Source organism: Elgaria multicarinata, chromosome 13, assembly GCF_023053635.1.
Source record: "Elgaria multicarinata webbii isolate HBS135686 ecotype San Diego chromosome 13, rElgMul1.1.pri, whole genome shotgun sequence".
NCBI lineage: Eukaryota > Metazoa > Chordata > Lepidosauria > Squamata > Anguidae > Elgaria > Elgaria multicarinata.
In genome coordinates, this window is record NC_086183.1 from 15819449 (window position 1) to 15838618 (window position 19170).

The 19170-nt window shown below is 45.2% G+C and overlaps 1 protein-coding gene across 1 annotated transcript in view; it reads right to left on the reverse strand.

Moving 5' to 3' along the window:
* The window catches only part of GRIK3 (glutamate ionotropic receptor kainate type subunit 3), a 221864-nt gene that overhangs the window by 201966 nt on the left and 728 nt on the right, over nucleotides 1–19170 (reverse strand). The gene's annotated exons all lie outside the window — the stretch shown is intronic.

Here is a 19170-nt window from a genome sequence, read left to right on the forward strand (position 1 = left end):
AGGGGAAGAAGAACAGCAGCTTATTCCTGGAGAAAGAGAAAGATTTAATTAGGTTGAGAGTTGCCTCTGAAAAAGTACTAAAATTAAATGTGAATTCATAATGGACAGTATTATGGATAATGAGATGCAAATTGGGCTGGGTTACAGCTTTTAGTGTGCAATTTGCTTTCTCTCTAATTGGGAGAAATGGATCCGGCCCCAGAAGCCAGGTACTCAAAATGTAAAACAGCCTCACAGCAGGGTAAGGAAATGGTTCCACTCCAAAATCAAATATCCAAAGCAACATTAATATTTCAGTGTAACAAAACAGAGCAAACAGCAACCTTATTTTAGCTAAATCTTCAGCCAAGCAAAACAGATAACACACACCAGCCCTGTGTGAACAGGAGCAGCGGAGCAGCGTCATCTGGCAGCCGGGTGGGGGTAGGGTTAATGTTCTGAACAAATCTGCCCAAGATGGTTTCCGTGCTGGAATGTTTTCAAAGCATCTGCAACCCCGCTCCTTTCAGGGTTAGTGGGAATTTCACACATCACAGGTCAAGCCTTCAACAAAAGTCAGAATGCTTAGGGAGACGGCCCACGTGCCATCTTAGGGGTGCTTCACTCACAAGAACAAAGGCAAGTAGGCTAAGATTGGTTAAGTTCACCTTCCCCAACCTGATGCCTTCCAGATGTTTTCAACTTCAACTCCCATCATCCAAAGCCAGCATGGTCAATGGATAGGACTTCTAGGAGCTGTCGTCTAAAACAGGATACATCTGGAAGACCCCAGTTTGGGGAAGCTTGGGTTAAGTCATTACAGACAGTGATTAATTACATTCCACATGGCGTCCTACAAATCAAGCACTCGCCTTGCTGCAAAGATCAGGCCTTCTGGGATCCATCGACATTTATGGGCCCAAGACTGAGGCTGCAATCTTACACCTACTTACATGGGAATAAACCCCATGAAACTCCATGGGACTTGCTTCTGAGTAGCTGTCTATAGGCCGCATCATGAATTTGATTTATTTCTACCAATTGATTCATGGGCAGTATCTCTTCTTTCGGAATGTGTGCATTCATTTTTAATGCTACCCTGCAAACCATTTCTTGCAAAAAAAAAAAAAATCTCTCCCAACCCCCCTACACACACACACAGCAAGAAGATCAGCCCAGCTGTCTAGTGGCAGAGTGGAATCCATTAACAAACTTCAGTTGGGGATTTCTGGAATACTCCGGCCCATGCAGGCAGAATGCTGCCCAAAATCCAGGAGAATCTGCAGAAGTGAATGAGGGACCTGGCTGAGGGAGCAGAAGCTCAACATGGTCCTGGCAGTGGTAACCAATGCAGGACTGAATGGGAGAAGAGCCTGCTGAAAGCCACACAAGGTACGGAGGTCCTCCAAAAACAGCAAAGAGAACGTTGGCCAACACCCAGCGCATGCTAGCCAATGGCCATTCAGCCTGGCAGGCCTAAGTCCTCTGCCTCCAGCCTCAAATGACTGTGGCTTAGTAAGAACATGTCATAGCCCTGCAAGCAAACCCCATGTTTTCACACAGTCATTATTATTATTATTATTATTATTATTATTATTATTATTATTTATTGATATAGCGCCATCAATGTACATTACTTAACACTGTCTAACTGCAAAGTACAGAACACCATTAGCAGAACACCATAACGGTTGGACAACTGCAACCTTCTTCTCTCTGGCCTTCCTTCTTCTCACATCAGTCCGTTGGTTTCTGTTCACCACTCTGCCGCAAAGATCATCTTCTTGGCTCGCTGCTCCGACCATGTTACTCCGCTTCTGAAATCTCTTCATTGGCTTCCAATTCACTTCAGAATCCAATATAAACTTCTCCTGTTAACCTTCAAAGCTTTTCACGGTCTAGCTCCGCCCTATCTCTCCTCTCTCATCTCACACTATTGCCCCGCTCGTGCTCTTCGCTCCTCTGATGCCATGTTTCTCGCCTGCCCAAGGGCCTCTACTTCCCTTGCTCGGCTTCGTCCATTTTCTTCTGCTGCCCCTTACGCCTGGAACGCTCTTCCAGAACATTTGAGAACTACAAGTTCAATCGCAGCTTTTAAAGCTCAACTAAAAACTTTTCTTTTTCCTAAAGCTTTTAAAACTTGATGTTGCTTGTACTTTATACTGTTAGTTTTACCCTACCCTGTGCCTGCTTACCCTACCCTGTGCCTGTTTGCATTCTCTTCCCCTCCTTATTGTTTTACTATGATTTTTTAGATTGTAAGCCTATGCGGCAGGGTCTTGCTATTTACTGTTTTACTCTGTACAGCACCATGTACATTGATGGTGCTATATAAATAAAATAATAATAATAATAATAATAATAATAATAATAATAATAATAATAATAACGCATCTGCTCTTTTTGTATGGGGACATTTTGCACAAAAGTGTCTGAAAATATGCTGATGAACCAAAGCAGCGGAGACAGACCTATCATGGCTTTCCTGTGCTTCCTCACCACACGCCCTGCCCTGTCCTACCACCGTGGACAGAATCCACATTCAAGGACAGTCAGAACATCTTGCATTGTCTATGTAAACACTTTCAAAAGTACTTCAACATTAGCCTGTCCCATCCTATGGTGTGCACAATTTCTCATTTTCAGTCCAAGTCCCTGGTGTATTTGTTCCATGCTGATGTTAGAAAATAATGCACAGAAAAGTGAAAGAGAGATATGGAACCATTGCAGTGTTATCTTTCCTTCAAATGATTTTTTTAAAATTAAAAGTTTACTGTTGTTGGTTTGGTCTGTTATTGAATCAAGTAACTGATTAAAGCCTCCCAAAATTGCATATAAAAGAGGTGCCTCTTAGAGGCTATTGAGGAACGTGAATGAGAACACAGTTTCATGCACAAAGGCTACCTCTCTTTGTTTGGGTCATAAGAGCCACCTTGCCGATTTTCTTTTTATTCTCTATATTCCCAGTAACACAAAGAACCAAAAAAGAAAAAAAAAGCAGCAGTCCTTTCATTTCAGACCCATCAATTAAAATCTTTTCCCCAATGATAAATCAAACCTTTAGCGGAGTGTGTGCCTTCACCTCCCAAAGAGCAAAAGGTTCTCAGGTCACATGACAGACATTGGTAGTTTTGGTTTTGCCTTTATGCGTTAAGAATAAAAGTTTCTAGAAGGTGAAAACCTAAAGCAAGGGGGGGGGGACTCCAAAATATCCTCAGGACACAAAGCAGAGGCTAAAATCACAGGCTGGATTTATAGCTTTGGCACTGATAGATTACTTGAAAGCATTAGGTAGATAAAGTAATTGATTATTCAATAAATCACACTGTGCCCCATGAAAGCAGTTTTTTCTCTTTTTTTTTAAGGGCAAGGAGAAGAAATATACTAGTCGGTAGTGAGCAGGCAAGGAAATTATTGAGTGTGCAAGGAGAATGGCTGCCCATGATTTGTCACACATGCAAAGGCACATGATTTTAACAATTCATCTTGAAAAAGCTACCATTTGCTGGGACATGTTGCAGAGTGGGGTGGGGGGAATATACAGATAAAGAATTACTTTGTACATTTGCTTAAGTGCAGAACCTCAAAAAGGTCGACCGGGTCACCCAGTGTGGCTTCTCTCAGCAACGCTCCAGTAAAAAGCTTCTGTAGCTCAAACCTGTCCCAAAGGACTGCTGCTGACCCTTGATGTGTGGCTTTAATGTTAATACTGATGGGGAAGGAGAGAGAGCAAGAAGACAGCGATTGTGCAAGTGGGGAGGAGAGACTCCAACATGCACTCCCTGAAATTACTGGAAAGCAGGGTTGTGGCAGAGTAAAGGAATGAACACACACACAAACACACACACACAAAAAAAACCCAATAGAGCAACACACTCCCTATGGGGACTAATAAAGCTGCTGAAACCTAATCCCCCCTACACACACACACACCTAAATTGTTCATCCCTGGCCGATGGCTGGTTGGCTACTGTGTGAACAGAGTGCTGGACTAGATGGACCCTTGGTTCTAATGTTTCTGAGATCAACAAGACAAGAGTTAAGGAAAATGGTTGTATTTACAAAATACTATCGCCAATGCTTGAACGCCTATAATGAACATTGAGAGTGCAGAAATAGCACATAAAAACTAATAAGAGCCATATAGTATACAAGTGTGCACAAAATAGTTTAAAACAAAATAGTTAAAAACAGATCAAACGCGTTTCGACAGAGGTGTTTTCTTCAGTGACCCCTAAATAGAGCTTCTGTGTATGTATATAAAAAAAGGGCTGACTCCAATTATTTTGTAAATACAGCCACTGTATTTCTTCGATTCTAAGACACACTTTTTCCCCATATACACATCTCTAAAAATGGGGTGCGTCTTAGAATCGCGGGTGCGATTATTATCCTTAGAATCAAAGCTTTTTTTCTGTTGGTGGTACTGAAATTAGTGAGCGTCTTACAATCGAAGAAATACGGCGTTTTCCTTAACTCTTGTCTTGTTGATATTAGCCTGTTTTGTCAAGGACCATACCCTTTTTTCTAGACTTATGTTTCTGAGAACATGAAAAAAGCAGAGCTCTTATTTTAACTAAGGCCAAAATGGAATGTGTGTCTGTAGCTGCTGCTGCTGCATCAGTGCTCTCGATTTAAATCGTTCTGTGCACCTCACTCTGCATTAGAATCATAGAACCACAGAGTTGGAAGGGGCCCATTAAAGGCATCCAGTTCAGCCACCTTCTCAGCACAGGACGGCCATTTCAATGGCAGTCCAGTCTGTGCGTGAAGGCTACCACCAGCGACAGGGAGCCCACCCCCTCCCTAGGCAGCTGGCTGCACTGCCTGGCTGCTCTGACCATTAGGAAGGTTTTCCTGACCTTCAGCTGAAACCTGCTTTCCTGTCACTTAAACCCACCCTTGTTGATCTTGCGCCCAGCTCTTCTGCCCTGTATAACGTATGGAGAGGGGATGAGGTTAGAAAGTTGGGTGGGTGGATCTAGACCAACACAGCTATTCTGGGGCAGGGTGCTATTTGCCCATCAGTCTCCTTCCCCCACCGGTTTGCAGGTGTGAAAGAGTGTGGCCTGACTGCAGGGTGTCACTTCCCGGAGGCTGCTGTAGCGTTCAGACCCACTCTTGCTTTGAAGGAAAGGGTTTGCCACAAATGCTTGCAGGTAGCCACAGGACCAGCGCTACCATTAGGCCAACTAGGCAGCCGCCTCGGGCGCAGACCTCAGAGGGGCGCAGTACTGACCTTTAAGGGTCACAGTTTTATACAAATTAGCTGTTTTAAGAAAAAACATAGTAAGTTCAAATATTATGCTTTTTATTTTTTCTACAAAACATCTGTTCTTAAAAATCGAAGTTAGTGATTTTTGGGGGGTGGTGGTGCAAGTAGCTTGCCTTGCCTAGGGCACAAAATAGCCTGACACCGGCCCTGGGTAGCCAGCTCTTAGGTAGTGCAAACACTAGAAGAAAGAATGGTATCAGGGACATCTGAGAGAGGCACTCTCTCACCCAGGGACAGGCTTTGGGGGATCGGCTTTGATTCTGCACACAGCTGCAGCTCTGCCCCCTGAGTTGGGAGCAGCCACTCAAGTGCACCAGGAAGCTGCAGAGTTGTGCACATCTAACCCTGATGAGAGATCGGGCCAGCAGGCACCTGGAGAGCTACACTGGCAGTGCCAGGGACACCCAGTGGCCCAGGCTTGGGCATCGGTGTCCCGGGTTCATGCCTCTGTGGCAGGCTTCCCATCTTCCTTTGTACACAGCATCTCGGTGAACTCCAGTTTTTCCAGCTGTGCCTTGAATAAGAACTTTCAGCCACCCAAGAAGGCAGGGCTGGTAAATCCCCAGTGACAGGTCACCAAGGCCTGATTTGCCAACGGTTTTCATTTATTTATTTGAAGTGTGAAGATCTTGAAGTTCCAAGCTTTCAACTAAAAGCCTCGGGAACAGCGAGCATCCACAAAGGGACACCCACTATATTTAGAACACTCTCTTATGTTTTCATCAACCGGAGAGGCAAAAAGCCATGACTTTTTAATGGTGGAACTGCAGCGCAAGGCATCTGAAATCGTCCTCAGGCACCGCAAGACTCCCACCCCTTTTCCCAGCACATCCCCCTTCTCACGCTTTGCACTCCTCTGGTCTTTGTTTTCTTCTTCCAAACCTGCCTTTGAGCTTCTTCCTACCTGCTGTTCTAGGGGCAGCCTCTTGCATCCACCACACACGGCTCCTGCACAACCTCTTCTCCCTGCTCCCTGCCATTTAACTCTCTCTGCTCTTTTATCCTTCTCTGACTTCTCGCTGAACTTCTGTCCTGCCCGCTCTAGCTCGCAAGCCGTCAAGGCGGGGAGCTTGTCACTCCTGGGGTCCCTTCCTTTCAGCACTAGCGGCATGGCACGGCACGTGCGCCGTCTCCCCCGGCAGCGAAGAGAAGCCCAAGAGGCAGAAGGGCTCAAGGCACAGTGGTGGAACGCCATGGAAGTTTCAGGCAGGAGGGGAACAGAAAGGCAGTGGGCCGCTGTGGGCATCTCACCGGCAAGGACACTTTTGCAATCTCACCCTGTGCAACTGGAGGAGCCACAGGGTGACAGCACCTTTTACCCCCACCCACCGTGGAATAAGACATGGGAGGGAGAATCAAAGGCAGCTAGGCAAGGTCCACAATTCAACAAAATGGCAGGAAAGGAGCCCACTAAGGAGCCAAAGTATTACCCAAGGAAAGGAGAGATGCAAAGCTCATCAATTTATACAGACAAGCAACGTGGTTTCATTTTCTTTGGTCCGGTATATAGACAGTGGTGGAGATGGTGCTGCTGGTGGTAGTGGTGGTAGCGGTGGTGGTGGTATGGTTGTTATTATTGTTGTTGTTGTTGTAATATTCAAAACACACATAGTTCTTCTCATAAGCCAGTCTGACCTGTAACATCTCCAGCTAAGAGTCCTTTAGACTGAAACATGACTTTTTTTTAATCACCTGAAGAGATTTGGCAAAACAGAAGTGCCAGTTCTTCAGATGCAAATGCACACCTGCACAACGAGTTCTTTTGAAAGCCTGCTGTACACGTGCCAAAGAAAACAATTCCTCATTACGAAATTCAGCCCCACTGCGAACAGGCTACTCCTGCTGCAGCCACTGGGAAAGTTCCCTCAGCTCACGTTCTATGGGATGGTCAGATGGTGGAATAATATAATTCTCACCATTGGGTTCGCAAGTACTCTAAACTCAGTGCAGAATAGTAAAAGGCAAGTCTGACACCAGGTCTCAATAAACCTCCCTGGCTTAGCTCAGCTTGTGGCTTATTCCAGGTTTTATTTACTGTTTTATTGCAGAAGACAAAAGATGACAGGCATCTATTTATTAAACTGAAAAATACACAGCTTACATCAGGCGTTTCTGTTCTCATCATGATCCACTACAGTACCTGGTTCTGCCCTCACTGAGCTTGCTGCTTTGGAATTATTTCTCTCTCTGGCCATAGCTAGACAGGGTGCTATCCCAGGGCAATTCCCGGGATCGTCCCTGTGCGTCCACATGACGCACAGGGGATCCCGGAAGCAGGGACGGATGATCCCTCCCTTGCCCCGGGATATCGCCCTACCCTTTCAGCCTGCTTTATCCACGGTCTTGGGATGATCCCGAGACCACGGAACATGTGGGTGGGCGTCGCGGTTTGTCCCGGTTCCTCGCTGTTACTCTCTGCATCATGCTGCCACCCATGGAGGTGGAAGCAATTGGACGTGGTCCTCATGGCCTAACAGAGATGGACTGTTGGATGTGGTGTGGTAGTGCTGCTTTCAGCAAGGGTCCTTTCTCTCTCTCTCTCTCCCTGAAGTGAGGGGCAAGACTGGAGCATCTGGAACATGGACCACTTACACTTCCATTCTCCAATCTGCCACAGTTTGGAGGATCAGCAATGAGCTGTATAGGCACATGTTCCATCCTCCTGCACCTGGCCCCACCCACTACACAGCTTAATAAAAGACTTTCAGATTTCTACAAACCAGATTGCCCCACAATGTCAACACTGGCAAACTGTGGTTTGAGCAATTCCTCCAAACCAGCATTGCAAGCCAGATCCAGCATGAATTTGAAGGATCAGAGGAAGTGGCATCTGAACACAGCCAATATTCACTCCATGAAGGCCAAAAGCAGCTCCTGAGGAGTCCTGTGGGCACACAGAGCTCAGAAGCCCCCTCTTCAGACAGAGAAGGGGATCAGGGTGTGCCGCATTCACCCCCAATCATTGGCAGGCAGCACAAAGCCTCTGGACTGGCTGGCTGGGCCTCATCCTGGCCTTCTGCCCTTTGCCAGGTCAGCTGAGCAGGACCCTGCCTGCTGCACATCCAGCTGCAGCACTTGCCCTACCTCCCAACAAAGCACCAGAGCCAGTACCAGCTTCCAGATCCAGCAGCTGACCTCAGGAACTCTGGGTTATGGAATACCGGCTCAGGGGTGGATTTGGGTACAGCTGCCCCCAGCCTCGGCCTCACCTGCCATGACTGCTGCCCCCTCACAGCCCAGAATACACATTTCGGACTACAGGGAGAGCCATGAAATTGTAAGTTGTGACTGATTCACAAAAGCACTGGCATTGTCACCAAGGCATCCAGAATGCACAGCAACCAATGTGTACTGCATTCACCGGTTCAGCCACCATCAGCTGCTCATCAGGATTTTTTTAATGCCAATCAGCATCACTTGACCATCACCAGCCAGACTCCTCCTTCACATGCACAAAACCACATGGAGGGAAATCATCCATGTGAATGGGACACATCCTGCAAAACTTATTATGAGAACCAGTCTTTAGCGTCTAGGGATTGAGAAACACACATAGCTTGGAGAGGAGAAAAGTGGGCATTCACTTGCAAGGACAGTGAAGTCTGGAGGTCATATGCCATATGGCCTCCATACAAAGAATTTTAGCAGGGAACCTCACCTCTCTGCTATCAGCAACAACCCACAGGCTTCACAGGCATTCCAGATGGCAACATGGGGCTCAGCTATACCAAGCAGGATATGAAAATGGCATATAAAAGGCAGGAGCCACACTACTGCTTTATAGCGGTACTGAAGTGCACTGACAACTGTTGGGGTCCATTGACACATACCACTTTCATACCGCTTTCGTAGAGCAATATCCTGCTTGGTGTAGATGTGTCATGGGACCCAGCAGTTGTCAGTGCACTTCAGTACCGCTATAAAGCAGTAGTGTGGCTCCTGCCTTCTTTATACTGCTTTCATAGTGGAATATCCTGCTTGGTGTAGATGAGCCCATGGTCTGTAGTAAGAAGTGTTAGCATTCTTGTCCAGTTTCTGAACTGCACCTAGTTTCTCCTTACTATGGATAGTACCTTGGTTTCACAGGGTTCAGAGGAGGGGGAAACATGTCTTTGTTTTGGGCAGGGAATACAATGGAGGACATAAAACACATCCAGTTGCCTACATGAAACCTTTCTAACCGTACGAATGCAAAAAAAGGCTACACAATGCAAAGCCTGAGACTGTGGGAAAGGGTGGAAGTTAGCCACAAGCATTTACAAGCACGAGAGGCATCATTCAGCAAAAGCAAAGAGAGGCTAAATGGTACAGGTAGGAGGGCAGGCTGTGGAGATACGTCTGAAGTGTCATCGAAACGCAGTGCCCTCTGCTGGCGATGCACCATTGAAGCACCAGCTGCCAGTCAACACCCGCTGTGGAGTTTGCAGCAGATCACCCCCCTCTCATTTGGCATTATTAACATAACAGGGGCTTAAGAGCTGTCATGTTAAAAAGGGCAAGATGGAGTGAGTTAGCCTGCCAGGTGGGCAAGAGAGCTCCTACCAATACCGAGTCAAGTCAAAGAGCGTTATTATAAAGCACTTCTTCAAGAGAGAACAAGACACTAACAGTAGGGTGACCATATGAAAAGGAGGACAGGGCTCCTGGATCTTTAACAGTAGCATAGAAAAGGGAATTTCAGCAGGTGTCATTTGTATATATGGAGAACCTGCTGAAATTTCCTCTTCATCACAACAGTTAAAGCTGCAGGAGCTATACTAGAGTGACCAGATTTAAAAGAGGGCAGGGCACCTGCAGCTTTATTGTGATGAAGAGGAAATTTCACCAGGTTTCCCATATATACAAACAACACCTGCTGAAATTTCCTTTTCATGCAACTGTTAAAGATACAGGAGCCCTGTCCTCCTTTTCATATGGTCACCCTAACTAACAGGCAACCACAGAACATAAAGGTGCAAAGTGAGAGAGAACAGCGGGCTGTGTTCTCGGTGCCAGGTTGGCACCACCTCCCTCCGAAACCCCACAGTTTCCTTCTCCCGGGGTGGCATTGGGTAATCCCAACTCCGAAAAGGGAGAGCGGGGTTTCCTGCAGCCATCCAGGTACCCATGGTGCAAGGTGACTAATCACCAGTCACCTACCAGCAACTGCCCCCGGATTGGCCCTGGAGTGCCAGCAGCTGGCAAAAGAGACATACTTATGTCAAAGCTCATACTGTTGAGATTTGTGTTTACATTTTGTGATTCTGTGTTTCTACAATTGTATATCATTATTCTAATGTGTACTATAATTGTTTATGGTTGTTTATTACGTTATATAAACTTTTGTTTGGTATAAGTGTTCACCCCTTTTTCATTTTTTCATTTTTTTTTACTATTTTTAGTATATTGCATATTACTATAGTAGTTGTGTGCCTTTGGCACTCGTGGGGTGTTATCGGAAGAGCCATACTGACATCACTTTGATTGAAAAACTCAGGGTGTGTTCCTGACTTTTTCCAATCCGCAGCTTCGCAGGAAAGCCCCACAGTGGCTGTGAAGCTGCGCCTACGTCGTATCACTGATGCAGCGTAAATCCGCAGCCACTGTGGTACTTTCCCCATGTACAGACAGCCCCTGGTTGAAGTGCATTAATTGTATATGGATCTCCTGCAGTATGGAGAATGGTAAACAGCAACCAAATTGGTTGGCCAGAAGATTAGAAGTTACATCTGTACCTGGCGTAAAGAAATAGACCTCAAAATTTCAACTTCCCACCTAGTGTATTTCTTTTGAGAATGAAGCAGCTGTTCCTGAAGCAAAACCCACTTTGATGAAACAGCCCGTAGCATTTTAAGAGAACAAGGCCAACAACTGGTCTGTCCCACCCTACTTCTAAATTCTGGGCTTTCCAAACCCCACCTCAACGGCAGTGTGGTTCCCCGTTCTACTCCCAGGCCTTAATAGTGCGTACACGGTTCTCACGAGAGCAGGGATTAAGTAATTAGATTTGCCTGCCACGAAGAGGGAGCATTGACACTCAAGCTTGAAATTCATCTTGCTGCTGTACAGTTTACACCGCCACCCTCCCACCTAACAGGAATTACCAGGTACTGTGTGACCTGAAATTAAAAGCACCTGCCACGATCAGACTCAAGCAAGAAAGGATGGAGGGCGATTTCAGAAGCACAAGTGGCAAAAAAGAACAAGAGCAAAAAATGCCAGAAACAACAGAGGCTTTCTGGTTTCTGTAAAAGAACACATCCCTTCAAACACCTGAAGGAAAGCATAAATGGGGCTGGGGGAGGTGAGAGGAAGGGGCTTTGCTTATGCTAAGGGACAAATGGCTGCACACCGGCAGGTAAAATTCCATTACGTGTAAATAAGAGCTTCACTCCAAATTTACATATACACACGACGGAGCCCAGAATGTCAATGGTGACGAGGAATATTCAGGCCCGACACTAAATGACCTTTCCAGCTTTTCCAGTACAATTTTTATGCACGGTGTAGACTATGCAGAGTTTACATTCACACCAGCAGCAGCCATTCCAACAGGCTGAGATTAGGGAGAGGAGAGGAACAGCGGAGCCAGCCACTCCGCCCGCCCTGCTATGCGAATGAATCCCCCCCTCACACACACACACAGTTGTTTTTTCTTTGTGTGTTGCGTCATTTCAGATTGTAAGCCTGCAGGCAGGGATTGTCTTTTTAAATTGAGTATATGCCAGCTGCCCTGGAAGCCTTTTTGGATGAGGAACGGCATAAAATTATTTCACACACGCATAGCTGTGCAGCAATAGCCTCTCAAAAATCCTCCCCACTCTTCATAGGCAGAGAAATGGGGTGAACAATTTCACCCAATTTCTCCAGGGCGAGGAGAGATTCTCCCAACAGTTTCTGACAGGTAGAACTCACCACTGGCACAAGCAGCACAGCTTCTTTCTCTTTTCCCAAGGGTTTTTGCACTGCTACTCTGAGGCCGTAGCTAGACCTAAAGTTTATCCCAGGATTGTCCTGGGGTCAAACCTGTTCATCTAAGTGCCACACAAGGCATCCAGCGCTCAGGCAGGGATGAACCCGGGACGATCCTGGGATAAACCTTAGGTCTAGCTACGGCCTAAGTGGCAACGGGCCGCGGTTTTGCACACACGCACCCCACCACGCCCCAGACCAAGCATCATTGTGGGGGGGAAAGGGAAGGCAGCCGCCACATCAGAAACAAAGGTGAACAAACTTTGGAGAAAATTCTAGGAGAGTAGGGAGAAAAGGGAATTTTCAGGACATTCTTGAGAAAAATGTCTCCTGAGCAATTTAGGCTCAGCTCTGATTGTCATTCTCCAAGGTCTTCGAAACATTAAATTTCTGAGGGGAGATTGTAGATACATCTTATCTCTAATGCATATGTTTAGAATACCACTACTTTCCTGAAAACCATGTAGCCACGTGTGAGGGGGGTAGTATTGTGTACAGATCCAGGGAAGCAGCTTTGCTGGCGCTGTGTCAAAACCTACCCTCCAATTTCCTTTTTTTTTCCCCATGAAAGAGGCTTCCATTTTTCTGCCTCATTCTCAGGCGGTTTTGTAATTTATTTTGAATGTCTTTTGGTGGTGTTTTTGAGCTTACCTAATCATTGTGAAGTGGCTGCTTTTTCTTTCTTTGACATGCCTCTGCATTGTTCTGCAGCCTCCCAGGCTGCCTGTATTTTTCTGGTCTGAAAAAGCCCTATGGGAGGAATTACCTCACGATGAAGTGCAGGGAGCTGAGGAGACTACAAGCTACAATGAAAGACAGGACAATCGTCCTCTTGGCCACCTCATAAGAAAAGTCAGCATGAGGACCCCAAACCCAACCCATGAGTATTTCTCCAAAGTTTTCTTCTCCTTTGAATTTCTTTTTGAAAGCAATTACTTTTCTATCAAATTGAATGAGAATGGTCGAGGGGGGAGGAATTAGGAGGAATTTTCGGCACAGCACTAATATGCATAGAGAGTGTCCAATAATAATAATAATAATAATAATAATAATAATAATAATAATAATAATAATTCTTACCCGCCTCTCCCTTTGTATTGAGGCGGGTGAACAGCATTAGCAAAACAATACAATAGAAATCGAATACATAAAATTAATTAAAAGAGCATATTAAACCAATACAATCTCAATGGGAATACACTTACAGGCATTTGCCTCAATCTTGGCTACTATACTCTCATAGGCAGCACATAATTTTTCATTGACTGTTTTGCCTCTAGGGGCTTTTTCTAAGCAGTACCCCGAAATATTAGGATGTGCATACAGAATTTCTGTTTAATTTTGAAAGCAGGTATGGCAAAATGCAGCCTTACAACATGCACACACACACACACACACACACACACACACACATGCTTTGGCATGAGGAAGAACTCTGTGGGACACGTAGGCTTGCTTCCAGCATTTTATATATTGATTGGTCCCTCAAAAAGATACTTCTCCGCCTCCCTTCAACCCAAGGGCTGGGATGTATGGGGTGCTTTCAGATCCAACCTGGGGTTGAATCTTCTCTTGTTAAGTTAGCCTGAATATGAACAGATTTTTTTTTTCATTCCATTTTCTTCCATCTCTGTGATTAAAAGGGTTTTTTTTAAGGGATTTGGAATTTCTGAGCTGGCAGGGACAGTTCCTCAAGTTAATGTTTTCTAACTTGGTTGTTCCATTCCCAGGTGGCAAGAAACCACTTGTCTGAAGCTATTTGCTTTGCGCAGGGAGGGTACGCGGGGGTTGCGGGGGGGGGGCATATTGATCTTCATTCAGTTTGTGTCTGCTCCTGTATAGCTAAGCTTTATCACATCAAGAGCCGCCAACGCCGCAAGGGTTCTTCTCTCATTGTTTTACACTCACCGAGACACGAACCCACAGACAGGCTTTGTGGCCCCGTTTGACTGTGGTGACACATCAAATCACTGCTTTGGAAAAGAGAGAGCCCTGCACAGACCGGCTTGCACCGATGAGAAGTTATCACGTCACCCTGGCCCAGAATCCTAATCCTGTGGAATTATCCTGACAAGATCACCCCTGATCTTGCAAACAGTTCTGTACCCGTTTCACTTCGATAGCATTGATTTTCAATTATGTTTCCACAAATTGGGAGCCAAGCCATTGTCTTTCAAGGCATCGATCCAGGTTTATAGTGGGACAAATCTGGCAATGCTTCTTTGTACTGATGGCAGCTACTGAATTAAACACTGCAAGAAAGACGGAGCAAGCAAGTGGATCTGTGGAGGATCCGTTTCTGTGTGCAGAATCAAGAATGGCTTAACATAAAACATCTAGGAATGTGGGATATAATTATTACACACTAGAAGGGGCTTGCTTGCTATCCAAGACCGCTCACCTTCATATAACATACAACACAGATGGCTTTCCCAACACACAGCTATGTCTGCACCTGTTGAACTCCAGTCCTATGATATCTGGAGGCCTATTTACACCATCTATCACTGCTTCCAGCCCCCACCACCAAGATTTCCTCCAAGCTATTAATCGTATTCAAGACAAAATAATATATGAAACTTTTTACCCCTGATAGATCACAGAACACTATCAAACAGATGCAACTGAGCACTGTAGTCTTCAATAGCGAAATTATTATTGGAGGAATGGAGAAAGAGAAAGCTGTTAAATTCCTTTGAGGGGAGGGGAGACCAAAAATAACATTTCTAAAAAGAAAAGAAAACAGAATAATAAGTCCTGAGAATAATAAGCCTACCTCTCAAGGAAGCATAATTATGAATTGAAATTGTTCACAACACATTTCTATAAAATAATCAATGAACTATTTTATTTCAGCAGCTTTAACCGCCCACATGCCTCCCTTCTGTGTTACTTGCTTTTTATCCAAACAATTGATGGCACAACCTCTTTTTTCAGTCATAAATTAGCATAACTCATCTCTTATTTCAGCCCATTTGTTTCAAAACCAGAATTGTGGCCCTGGTCCCAGCTTCCTTAGACGCTAATGGCAAAATAGCCCACCCCTCTCCTTGCTGGGATTGTAACAACAGCATACACAAACAGAAGAAGCATCTTTTCCAACAGTCAATCTGCAGAACGCACTGGCAAGCCAGCAACGCAGCACTTTTACTCAGAAAAGACAGAGGGCTGCTGTCTGTGTGAGCACTCCGGGGCTACTTGTAGCTACATGTTGGCAAGGTGCCGGACCAGCTCCTATGCTTTCACACAACCTAATTTTCCCATTCAAGTCTACGCCACCACGGCACACACAGGTGACAGAAGGCTTGTCCAGGCATATTTTCATGCCCTGGATCCAGAGTGGCCACTTGTACAAATACAAGGATCCCTGACAACATGACCTTCCTCTTTCAAGTCTACACTTTTACCCTGATCCACAGCATATTTGATATTTTTTTTAAAAAAATTACCCGTTTTAGACATTCCAAATATTTGACCTATTTCAACAAGGCAGAATATTAATTGATGCTTCCGTCAGACGATTTATTTGCCACGGCAATCAAAATATGAAACGTGCCATCTGAAGGCTTCATACAATTGAAAAGGCTTTGCCGTCTCCTTTAGCAAGGCTCATTCCCAAATGTCTGTAATGTGATGGGCTGCAAAGAGGCACTGGGGGAAACTGAGGTTTCGTGCAGCGTCGGCAAGCCCTGCTGAAGGTGGAGTGGAAAAAAGGCAGGCAGGCAGGCAAGATGTGTGCTTAAAGTAAAAATGCTGAATGAGTTGGGTTCACATGGAGGCACTCACGACAAACAACAATACTTCCTTCAATAGCATTTGCAAGCTACCAGAAGCCATCTCAGTTGCACCAACTGATATTCATATAAAACAGTTGGGTTATTTCAGATTTACCCTGTGCTGATTTGCAGTCCTCATGACTGTAACGGCAATTACATTTGCACCAGGCATAATAAATCACACTCTAAAAATATTATGCTCAAAATTACACGACAATTGCAGGATAAAACCTAAAGATTTTCCAGTGAAAAATACGTTCATACTTAGTTTGCACATAATACAGATTAAACTAGTTTATTCCCAGAAAGAATATAAGAAGATACTGTGATACCTTCTTTCTCAATGGGGAAAAATAATTTCAAGAAAAAACGTTATTTCAGGCTGGTGCACCAGAACCACAGACACACACACACACATACCCAAAAAAGGCTCATTTTGCTTGCAATCTCTTTTTCAGTATCAAATCTTGTAACCAGGCAGTAACATTCAACAAGCTTCTTAATTTTTACAACTCTTTTCTATCTCTAGTTTATTGTACAATCTGATTTAAGTCAACATGAAGTGACAACAAAATTAAATTAAGAAACCAGGGAGGAGGAAATCATTGAATTCCTAAAAAGGGAAGATGACAGAACGGCATAGGAAAGCTCTGTTGACTTTGATCTAAACCTGAAATTGCTGCGGTTGCTACAAATTCTCTTGTCATTCTGTCTTTTCAACTCCCTTCCCTCATTTAGCATTGTAGAAAGGACATTTTTATATAGTTTTAAGCGAATGTTTTTCTAGCTAACATTTCAAAAATTAAACACCAGGCACTTGTACCCAGCTCCAAAGGAAAAGCCCAACAAAGCCAGATTTACAAAACAACATTTTTAAAATTATTCTTTCTCCTGCATATCATGGTTAAATGGTGTGCACTTGACAATCAGTATTGGCACAGCAGCACTCGAATGCTTCTCGGTAAATAATGCATCGAAGCAGAATGTAGCATCTAGAATGCTGTGAACAGCCGCTTCTTCTCTGTTCTCTCTACAAAGCCGTTTTAGGTGCCTTTTCACTTCCTAGAAAATGTCACTCCATAGGAGTGTCGGCTACATCCCCCTAAACAATGATTTCAATTAAATATCCAAACAGAGACAGAGTATCCACTCTTAAGTGGCACAAACACAACAGTACCAAACAACCAGAGTTGACATACTTTAGTTGTGTTTACAACCAAGGCTAAGTCCACAGACTATCAAGAAATGTCCATGAAAGTAACATAGCTGCTCTGGCCACAGACTTCGAGCATATTGAACAATCTTCTCTCCTCCCAGTTAATTTTTGCAATGAATTGAGAGGCACCCTTTAGCGCAGCACTTGCATTAGAAGTCAAGTTGAACCCATTTGGCATCTGAAGCACAATGAATGCAATTTTCACAGAGTAAAGCCTGTTGGCTTCTCAATCCATAGCCCCTCTACCAACGTGAAAACATTAAAGTGTGTTGATGGACACTGGGAGCAACCCGTTGAGTCTTACTCTGGCAACATACATGTCACAGCATCTTAGGAACATAGGAAGCTGCCTTATATTGATTCAGACACTTTAGTCCATCTAGCCCAGTATTGTCGACACTGACTGGCAGAAATGGCTCTCCAGGGTTTCAGGTAGGATTCTTTCTTAGTCCTACCTGGAGAAGCCAGGGATCGAACCTGGGAACTTCTGTGAAGTTGTCCAGCAGCCCAAGCTGACATTCAGCCAGCCCAACACAAAGTGAACCAATCAGATGCAACCTGAATACTGAATCCATGCCAAATACAGCAGGTGCCAACCACTTCAGCCTATGAAGGCACTGCGGAAATACAGCGACTGAAAGACGACGGTCCCCATGGACTCAGGGGGTCATGTGAACAGAGCACAGCCCCAGAGCCATCTTTCTTATACAACACCAAGCTTTGCTGGGGAAACAACGTGGGCTGGACAGTTTCATCACTGTATGGACAGCACTGCAAATGTAGAATCTGGAACTCATGTTGCTGAAGCATCCACGGCCACTCAAAGCAACAGGGCTGTCAAAGCAGGCCACGGCCACTGCAATCCACATCACACACACACACACAGGAGGGTCAGCAGAATTTGGATTTAACTGTCAGCAAGTCAAGGCCCAATTGTCCATTATTTGAAAACCATACTTCCAGATGGATGGAGGGAATGTATCGAACTGAAGAGAAGAAGAGAGATATTCACCAAAATTACATAGCAGTTTGTCCCTCCAAACATATTTGCTCTGACCAAATGCTATTGGATAATGTGGCCACAGCCCCCACACCGGGCAGCTCGGCTGGAGACAGCTGTCCCAGTGCCAGAGGAGAACAAAGCCAACTCCTGAGAATCTATATGCATAGAGGCAGCTGCCTCAGGCAGAGATTTTTTTGGGGGGGGGCAGCTCTGTTACATACAAACGCAATAGTGCTCTTATGCGGCACCCTTTCTCTTAAGTGGGGGCTTGTGCAGGAGACTTTCCCAGCAGACTGTCTGTGCCTCATGTTATTTATCGGGTGGAATTTTTCACCACAGGCACCAGCTTTTATTTGATTTGCTATGTCCACCACCACCGCCACAAATGCCATGCAATAAAACCCCCTGTGATAATTTGCGAAGACAAAGCAAATGCAGCTATTTAAACACAGGGCAGCCCCTGAGATTAAAGCATTTGGGAAAGGAGAGATCTGGTCATGTTTTATTTTAATTAAGACGCGAGATCATGTTTTCACTTTTACCATTCACTTTGTCACACATTCAGGTATTTTACCGCCGTCCCGCTCCTGGGTTTCCCTTCCTTGAGTTCTTCCATCAAACAAGGGGAAGGGTTCCTGCAGGCCCAGTCTTCCAGTATTCGTTTTAATTGGAGGTCAGTAAATGTGGCAGCAAGCGGGCTCCTTGCTTCGATTAACACTATCTGGTACTCGATTGGAGGGGGGAGTCCAAATCCAGAGGGAAGGGCCCCTTAAGTGCTTGCTGGAAAGCAGCATCCGAATTCAAACCTCGACATTTAAACTTCCCTCCTGCGCCCAGAAACGGCTGGGCGTCTGCCTTTCCCTCGGCAAGTCCCTGGACCACAGTAGCCCTTTAGCGCAGCACTTGCTGGCCCAGGGCGAAGAAGCCTCCCGGGTAGCATTCTTCCAAAGCAGCGGCCTCCACACACCCG